At 39.4% G+C, this 9190-nt stretch overlaps 1 pseudogene; it reads right to left on the reverse strand.

The window, feature by feature from the left end:
* Positions 1-1896: 1896 nt before the first annotated feature.
* On the reverse strand, positions 1897-2862 carry LOC104866104 (annotated as a pseudogene).
* Positions 2863-9190: the final 6328 nt, after the last annotated feature.

The raw sequence follows: 9190 nt of genomic DNA on the forward strand, positions 1-9190 counted from the left end.
TTACAACCAGCCCTTGTGAATGAAATGAGTTCATAAGTCAAGGGTCCACCATATTGCTATTGAGAGATTGGGTTAAATCCTTTACAGGACATAATAATACCTATGGAGAATGAATGGCCTGATAATTACTAGATCCAGCTAATTTAGAGATGATTTTTCTGCTACATAGTTTGTACAAGCTTATCAAAAGTTACATGGGGCCAGGGATTCAGCTCAGTGATTCTGGCACCTGCCTCATAAGCACAAGGGCCCGAGTTTGATTCTGGTACCAAAAAAAAAAAAAAAAAAAAAAAATTAAAAAAAAAAAAATGGTTAAAAAAAAAAAAATCTGAAAAAAATGTAATGGTTTTATAAGTCAAACAGTTGTTACTTGAAATCTATCCCTACCCCACACTGCTTTCTCCAAATATTAGACACACTAACTTTAGTACTGTTATATCTATTCTATAAATGCTATATCAAAGTAAATGTTTTGACATCCATGATTATTTTGATCAAATGGCCACAATCATGCCTGTGTAACAAAACTTTTACAGAAACTCTTAAATGGCTGGGTGTGGTGCACATGTCTGTAATCCCAGAACTTGGGAGACTGAGGCAGGGGATCACTGTCACAGGGTCATCTGACTGTCCGTTTTTGTTATGACTTGTATGTAGATGTCCCCCCAAAAGCCTCATGTTCTAATAGGCTTTTCATAGGTGTCACACACTTTTTATAGAGTGTATGAATATAGATTAAGGGTGTGTGATAACTGAGTTAGTGCACAGATTGGTTTGGTGTAGTTCTGGGTGTAGATAATGGCAAAGCCCACTGGGGTTTCAATGGCACAAACCAATAGGCTACTGCTTCCTGCCTTCTTGTCTGCCCTGCCATGGACTGTTTCTTCTCTGCTATGCCATTCTGCCATGCTGCCCTGCTTTAGTGCCAGCTGACTGTGAACTAAAACCTCTACAAATTGTGAGCTAAGATAAACCTTTTCTCCTTTAACTTTGGATGTTGGGTATTTTATTTCAGCAATGAGAAAGTAACTGAGATACTTTGTATCTCACTATCCACTTAAGTGTGGTCAAATACTTTGGCATCCCACAGTTTCTTCTTATTCCTCGGTCTCTTCTGTTTTATGATTTCACATCCCACATCCAGTTTGTCAGCAATTCTGATGAATTCTGCCTTTAAAACATCAGAATTTGAAAACTTTTCACCCCTGCTACCATCCTGATCAAGCTACCAGCAATGTTTACCTGGAATATTGAAAAATGCACAATATACATCACCTTCTTTCCACTCGTGCCATAGTATAATTAATTCTCCAGTGCTTCTCATTTAATTTAGAGTGAGGTCTGAAGTCTTGAGAAGTCCCTGGAGTGGCATGACTGTGTGGGAGGGAAACTAGTAGGTTAGAATGGAGGCTAAACCTAACCCTCTATGATCATATAGGCATCATAAATATCAAAAGTTTTTTTGGTCTGTTTTGTTCACTGCTGTATCCCTAGTACCTAGAGCAGGTTTTGGCACTTTTTTTTTTTTTTTTTTAGGAAATCGGGAGCTACAGGCTCAGGCAGGGTGCAGCTGAGGCAGGGCAGGGCTGTCTCTCAACTGCACCCCACTCCAGCTTGCCCCTCAGGTTTGGCATTTTATTCTTCACCCTGTGGAGACCACAGGCAGAGCTCAGCCATCCCCTCATGGTGGCCCCCGGGGCCTTCCACCTTCCCAACCCCAGAGCAGCCAGGCAGAAGGGGTCCTGCCATGTTGGTCACATGATGGCTTTTGATAACTGAGGAGAATCCAGAGGCCAGCAGAGCTCATCGCCTGCCAACTCTGTCAGAGGACAGGAGAAAGGTATACAGTTGATAGTAAACAACATCCTTCAGCATCCCACAGACATCCAGTACATGTCAGACATGGATGATCTCTGCCCAGGCATCATCAGGATCTGTGCAAGAGGAGGAGTTTGTTTCAGAATGACAGAGTCCATGTCCATCTTTATTTCCAAATTTGGGCTCTGTTAGTGCAGATTTTTCAAAAATATTCTTTTGCTTCTTTCTGGTCAGTTTTGAACATAGATCACTCTTTTGTAGGTCTTGAATCTCTTCCACAATTGCAGGTAGACTTTGCACTGAACATACATGAAAAGAAGTCCTCCGGTGAAGCCAATGTCCAGGACCACCAACTTAGTCCAAAAGGGCCACTCCAGGATGCCTGTTGCCTGCCCCTGCTTGATCTCCTCGGCAGTGAGGTCAATGAGCACATACAGGGACCAGACCACCCAAGTGATGGTGATGATGTGGAAGGTCACTGAGCACATGATCTTCCTATGCTCACTGGTGGACATCTGCAGCTTTTCGCACTTTGCTGTGTCTTCAGCCCGGTCTCCTTGATGAACTTGTACTTGCACAGCTGGCAGGAGAGCGTGTCAGAGCTCTTGATCCACTGCTGCAGACAGGCCTGGTGCACAAAGTGCAGTGGGACGGTGTGATCAGGGGGTTCTCATCATCACCCTTGCAGTGGTAGATTCTGCAGATGTCCTGGTTGGATGGCGTGACAGAAGTGTGAGAGAAGGCAGACACCAGAGCCGATGAGGATGGAGGACTGCTAGCCTTAGAAATGTAGCTTGAATGACTCATGGAATGTCCCAAAGTCTTCTCATTCTGTTCTTCTCTCTGTCTTTGGTCTTGATCCTGTAGACTCTAGCAGAAGTGGTGTCCTGGGCTGGAATGGCAGAGACCTGGTGCAGCATCACGTTCATCCCAGCCCGTGAACTGGTCCCCCCCCCCAGAAGACAGTCTCCAGCGCTAGAGTCATCTTGGGCCATGGACCTCGAGCTCCACCTCACCTACAGCGCTGGCGTCCGCAGCTCCCTAGCAACCTCAAGTTGGGACAGTAAAGATTTCTGAAATATAAAATGATGAAATTTTATATTTTACAGTTACAACACAGTTTATTATAAAATACAATGTTTGAAAGTTAATGCATGCAATTTTCCCTCTAGTGAATATTTGTTAGATAACCATTTAGTCATGAGGCACATATCATTAATAAAATGTTTCATCTTTTCAAAGATGTAGATTAGTCACTAAAATATAAGCTTCCATAATTTACTCCAGTTACTGCTTTTTTAAAAATGGTTTGATTAGTCAAATGATTTATTTTTGGCAATTATGCATTTGTACATTCAAGAAAGAGTTATTTATTAAGTCCTTTCTGTTTGCTGGACATTGTTTTTGGCAGTGACAATTAAATGGTGAATGAGAAAGATAAAATCATTGCTCTTGGCAGTTTACACACTCATGGGAAGCAAATTGAATAACATAATGAGAGGAGTTCCAGAGTGACCTAGCTAAACTGGCTATTATAGCAGACCCACACTTGAGATAACCCATTAATTCACCACTAGTCAGACAAATGAATTAATCAATTCATGAGGGCAGAGCCCTAATCACCTCAATGATTCCACCTTACATGTAAACAGTTCATTTAATGAGACCTAGGAATCAGACATGGTCTCTTGAGAAAAATCCAGCCTCAGTTAACTCTGATAAATGAGCATGAATTATCTGGGGTTTGGGGTGGGTAGAAAGTGTAATGGGAAGAGGAGATACGGTATAAGTCCATTGGTCAGAGTGAACAGAACACATCTAGGAAAACAAACATAGAATATAAGTGGTGAAGAGAGGTGAGAATGAGGCTGGAGTGTAGGAGGTGTTTAGTCAAGGAAAAGAGTTGGGACCTAATGGTGAGTGTAACAGGGGCATATAAGTAATCTGCCTTCTAAGGTTTGGCCAAATATACTGGGGTACATAGTCTGGCCACTTACGTGTTCTAGGACTCAATCAATGCACACCATGAACTGTGTTGCTCTTCAGGTCTTCCTCATCCATCTTTAGGGACAGTCTTCTCCATCTATATTTTCTTGATTTTCAAGGTTGGAAAACATCTTCTTGCTGTTCTATGTACTTCTCTTATGTGTCACATCACATAGATATTGCTTATGATATAGTGTAGCTTCCTGCCAGAGGGTCTCTAGAGGATAAGGGTTTTACCTATTCACGTATTCTATCTTTGATGGTGAGTATCTCAGAAATGATACAGTTTTGTTTGATTCCTATTCATCTCCAATGAATCTATAGCAGTTTGGTAACATTCAATCTTATCGTTATTGTTTAGATATAGAATGTTCCCCCAAAGTCTCATATGTTCAGAGGTGGGGCTTTTGGAGAGTAATTGGGGATTTTATGGGGGATCTGTACACATCAGTGGGTTAAGCAGAGCAAACTGTGCTATTAGGAGATGAGAACTGGTCAGAAGAGGTAGGTTTCTTGGAATGTGAGCAGGATGAGTATATCTCACTCTTTGTCTCTTCCCTTTGTTGCCTGTGCCCTGGGTGCCATAGATTGAATACCTTTTCCTCCACTATGCCCTCTGCCATCCTGCTTTTGCCTTGGAGCCAGCCAACTATGAACTGAAGCCATGAGCCAAAATAAGTCTCTTTTCCTCTAAGTTGTGGGTGTCAGGTATTGTGTCCAGTGATAGGAAAGTGACTAAACTACACAGGAAATCAAGATCTTGGACTTCTTAGATTTTTTTTCTTTGTCCTAAGTGTAGTTGCTGCATCCTTGGCAGACAAGGAGCTGATATGAACTTCAAGACCCTGTCACCTCAGTGGAGAAAAGGGCAGATACAAGCTGCAGCAGTGGCAAGAGCTGCTATTTTGCTGTCATAATGACTGAGCATATCACCATCTTGAATTGTAGCAGGAAGGAGAATTAATGCCAGGCATAGGCAAAAGGACCAGGGGATGGTGTACTACACAAGGCCAGTGAATTCCTAAATCCATTTGGGAGGAGTTAGAAGATTAGTGTTGTGGGAAAGATGAGAGTTAAACTAGAAAAATATTTCTGTAAGACTTCCCTTGTGTCCCAGTTTTTATCCTTAGGCAGGTATGTGTAGTATACATAAGTTATCCACATTATATTTCATTCGTTCTCCTAATGTACATACAAATATCTTCTGGCTGAGAGACCCTAACTATGTGGGGCTTTTGAGCTGTATGGTTATGAAAACAGAGGTCCCTCCCCAGGTATGCTTAGGAGCTGGAATACAGTAGGAAGACAATATCGAGAAACTGTTTCTAGCTCTAAATTGCCATCTCACAGAGGCTTTGGTGGGTGTCTATCTCTAAGGGTGTTCTAAGTTCTCAGGTACAAGGTATGTAGTCACAACTATAAGAAATGGCAAACTCCAGGCCAGGTTAGTCTCATTAACATTGAAGGGAACAGCAAGTCTTTTTGGATGTGAAAGGAGCTGGGGTCCAAATTTTGCTATCGACAAGTTTTGATTGTTTTAGCACTTGAGTTTGGAGATTTTCTAGAGATCAGCTTTCTCCCTAGGAAGCCAGACTACTGGAGACAAATCTTGGACATGTCATTTTAACCATCTCCTGCTATGAGCATATGAGGTGAGAGATGCTGAAAATGATTTAATACCTTTTATATATGATTTCAGTATTTTATTCTAGTTGTATAATGCTTAATTCTCTCATAAGTACTACTGAGTTCTTAGGTTTTTTTTTAACTTAAAATGTTTTCTTGCTCAAGTAAGAGGAAAAATTAAAGGTAACAATCTTTCGTAGCTTTTGTCTTTCTAGGGAAAACCATATAGCAATACAAATGTATATATTTGTGCACCAAGGTATATATTTCTTAATTATATTTTAAGTGGTAGTCTTTGGACTTCATAGAAAATAGTATCAGAAGTGTGAATATGGATGGTTGCATATGGGAATTTTATTTATGTATATGGTCAGATAGGAACAATTTTGGATAACTTTTAAGAGTTAGAGTACTGAATTAGATTACTTTTGAGATTAAATTAAATTTTACAACTAAAAATAAAGAAACCCTACATACCTGTAAAGCAATTTTTGTGAAGTGAAATGTTAGCAGAATTCTAATGCACTTAGAGAATTCTATCAATTGATGCTTATTAATTACAAACTGGTGTCAAGAAAGCTCATACTATTTGAGGACTAATCATGTGACAAAGATCACCATGAGTTAATGACATGTATTATGCTAATAGTTTCAACACAACGTTCTTATCTATGGGGGCTAAAGCTTTTAGATGGGTCAGCAAAAATGAAAAGAATCTCAACCTGTAATTTTGCTGTTCTGTTTGGTAAGAGAACAGTTCTCTGAAAAGTACTACAATTCAGCTTGTCAAGTTTTTTTTTTTGTACCAGGGATTGAACTCAGGTCCTTGCGCTTGCAAGGCAGGCCACCGAACCACTAAGCTAAATCCCCAGCCCCTTGTTAAGTTTTAATATTATGAATTTTCCAAATTCTCTTCTTTGAGGAAAGGAATTGGAAACAATTTATGTTGTATGCAAGTATATTGTCTGTTTTCTTTCTAATCATTGAGGGTTGTTAAGAAAACTGTAAGTCACAGAAAAAAATTAGTTTCCAGCTTTGTAGAAGTGAAATCACATGAATGCATGGGTGGAGCAATTTGTTGGGAGAAGATGAGACGATTCTTCCAGTGCACACAGATTGTCAGTGCGCCTTCTCTGTAGGGTTTCTTGGTGGCTGCCAAACTTAGATGGCATATAATTTATATATAGCATTTGTTATTACAGATAGCTCATGAAGTCTGGACAAAAGCATTGCCTTAATTTAAGTCTAAGTCAAACCATTTCCAAGTACTGGGAAAATGTAGCTTTTAAGAATGCCAAAATGATCCAACATGAGATGCCTATAAAGAGCTTACAGCAAGTAATTTCAAAATTCCCTTCAAGATAAAAATTTGCAAAGGATAAGTAAGATATTTTAGATAAAAAGTTCATTTTCTGAGTAGTTGACTTCTGGTATGCGAAAAGTTTGAGTGTATGGAATGTGATACACAGAATGAAGGCAATGTTCCATATAAGATAATTTTAACATATCAAAGCTTTCAACTTTAGATGTTTTATTATCATGCATCACATACCTAGCCAGGATTTCAGCTTTAAAACATTTGAAAGATTATCTCATTCTTTTTTGATCACTGGGGATTACAAATGTGAATAGTATAAAAAGAATGCCTTGAGCAACTAAAGTGCGTAGTTTTGTTTTTTAAATTAGACTTAGCATGTCTTTTTTCTCATCTTTGTTATCAATATAATTGAAAGGGGGGTCGCGTGCCCTTTCGGGTGCCCCTTCCCAATTAGGCCACTCACCCACCGAGAGGTCCGGCAGGAGATCTTTATTGTAGGGAGGCGAGGAGGAGGCAGGAAGGCAGAGAGAGAGAGAGAGAGAGAGAGAGAGAGAGAGGAGGAAGAAGAAGCAGAAGGAGAGAGAGAAGGACAAAGAAAGGAAGGTCCTTTTATCAGTTTGGGGGTTACTTTTAACCTATAACAGGCCAGATTGCTTTTATGGGCCCGGTCCTGCAGACACAGGTTTCAACTTTCCTGGACCACTGTGGCCTTGGGGGGGAGGGAAACCAGAGATAAGGGCATGAGGTCATTTTAGGAGCCAAGGTGTACCAGGAGAATGCAGCCTGTGAGGCGGCGTCACAGCATACTTTAACATGATCAATTCCCTAGCAATAATTTTTCATCATTTCCATGCTATAACACTGCTACTTTTAAACTGAAATGTTTATGAATCTTTTTACCCAAGAATAATTATCTTAAATATATGGGTTTTGGTGGTTTTTTTTTTTTCCTGGTTAACTAAAGATTCAGAACTGTGACACAAAAATAAATAAATGTTATAATTAGTTATCTCTTTTAGGAAAAAGCTTCTGTATATGAGTTATAAACTAGTAAAAAGGCTCAATACTCACCGTTTATCTGTTAAGATATCTGGCCGCTATAGATAAACTGACACATATATGAACTATTTAGTTTAATAAGTTTTATTTCTAGTTTATCAATATTTGTAGGGAACAGAGAAAGGAGACTTTACCAGAACTCCTGTAGTGAGTCTTGGTCTCCTGTGGGCCACAACAGCACAAGGTAAATTAATGAATAAAGACAGGAAATGAAACATGAAGAAGCTGAGCTTTGCACCTGATCAATTCTGCTCTGGGCAGCCAGGATGAAGGCACCCCAAGCTTGCTACACCTTTATTGATGTATGTATATTGGGAGTAACTGATGACTCAGAGGGCAGTGATTATCCTAGGACAAAGAGGAATTTATGCAGATGAAGATCCTAGGTCAATGAGGAATTTAATGGTGATTAGGAATTTGTTTCTCCCCAGGTGAAACCATTCTCTTACTACTTAGTTCTCAAGGAAGCAAGATGTCTTTAGCTGATGTAATCCTGCCCTGGAGTGTCACAGCATCATGGGACCACTGAGGTCTTAGCAGCCACCAGAGGCAAAAATGAAGTTATATCTTGGCATGTCATAGCTGGCCTGTAGGCAGGAAAACTAGGTATAATCATAATTTAATTGTGGAATGATTTTTTTCCCCAAAAATTACATAGAATTGCTCCTGACAAACATTAACAACTAGATTATTTGGATTTTTTTTCTGAACTGATGATCTAAACAAGCACAAAATAACTAGGTGCTATTACATCTTAAATTGTATCTATTGTACTCATAAATTACTGTACTCTATTGCCATTGTATATTGTTAGATATAACTCACATATGGCTTTTTATATGGTATCTTTACAATACTAATGGTAACATATCATTGTCAAATCTATTGCTTCTTTTTTTATGCATGAAAGAAATTTGATTAAATGGATTTGAATACCAGTCCTTTATTTCTGATTCCTCTTCAAAAATGTTATTCTGTTTAATTTTTGCTTCATAGAAATCTAAGATGAATTTATTCTGAGTCCTATGTAAAAAGGGATGTTTGGAGGATGCAATTTGCTGATGCTGTCACTGGGCCACCTATTTTGAAACATCTTTCCTGAGGACTTTTGCCAAATCTCTGTTATTTAGATCCAACTTTAAGTCTTATCATCAGCTCATTTTGATGTCTCTGTGTTGCTAATGTTGGACCACTGTGTATTAACAACTTGTATTTCTGAACAGTGCAAGTTTTGTTAGTGTGCATAGTCCCAAGAAAATGGGAGGGAAATTGTATGTTGACAGAGATTTAAAATGGGAAGTAATCTGAGCAGCCCAAAGAGCTATCCAAGATGGTACAGTTGTACCACTACATAATCCCTTTGGGCCTTTTTATGACCCCAGT

This window comes from Fukomys damarensis, unplaced genomic scaffold (assembly GCF_012274545.1).
Source record: "Fukomys damarensis isolate Sample0158 unplaced genomic scaffold, DMR_v1.0_HiC HiC_scaffold_1, whole genome shotgun sequence".
Classification (NCBI taxonomy): Eukaryota; Metazoa; Chordata; class Mammalia; order Rodentia; family Bathyergidae; genus Fukomys; species Fukomys damarensis.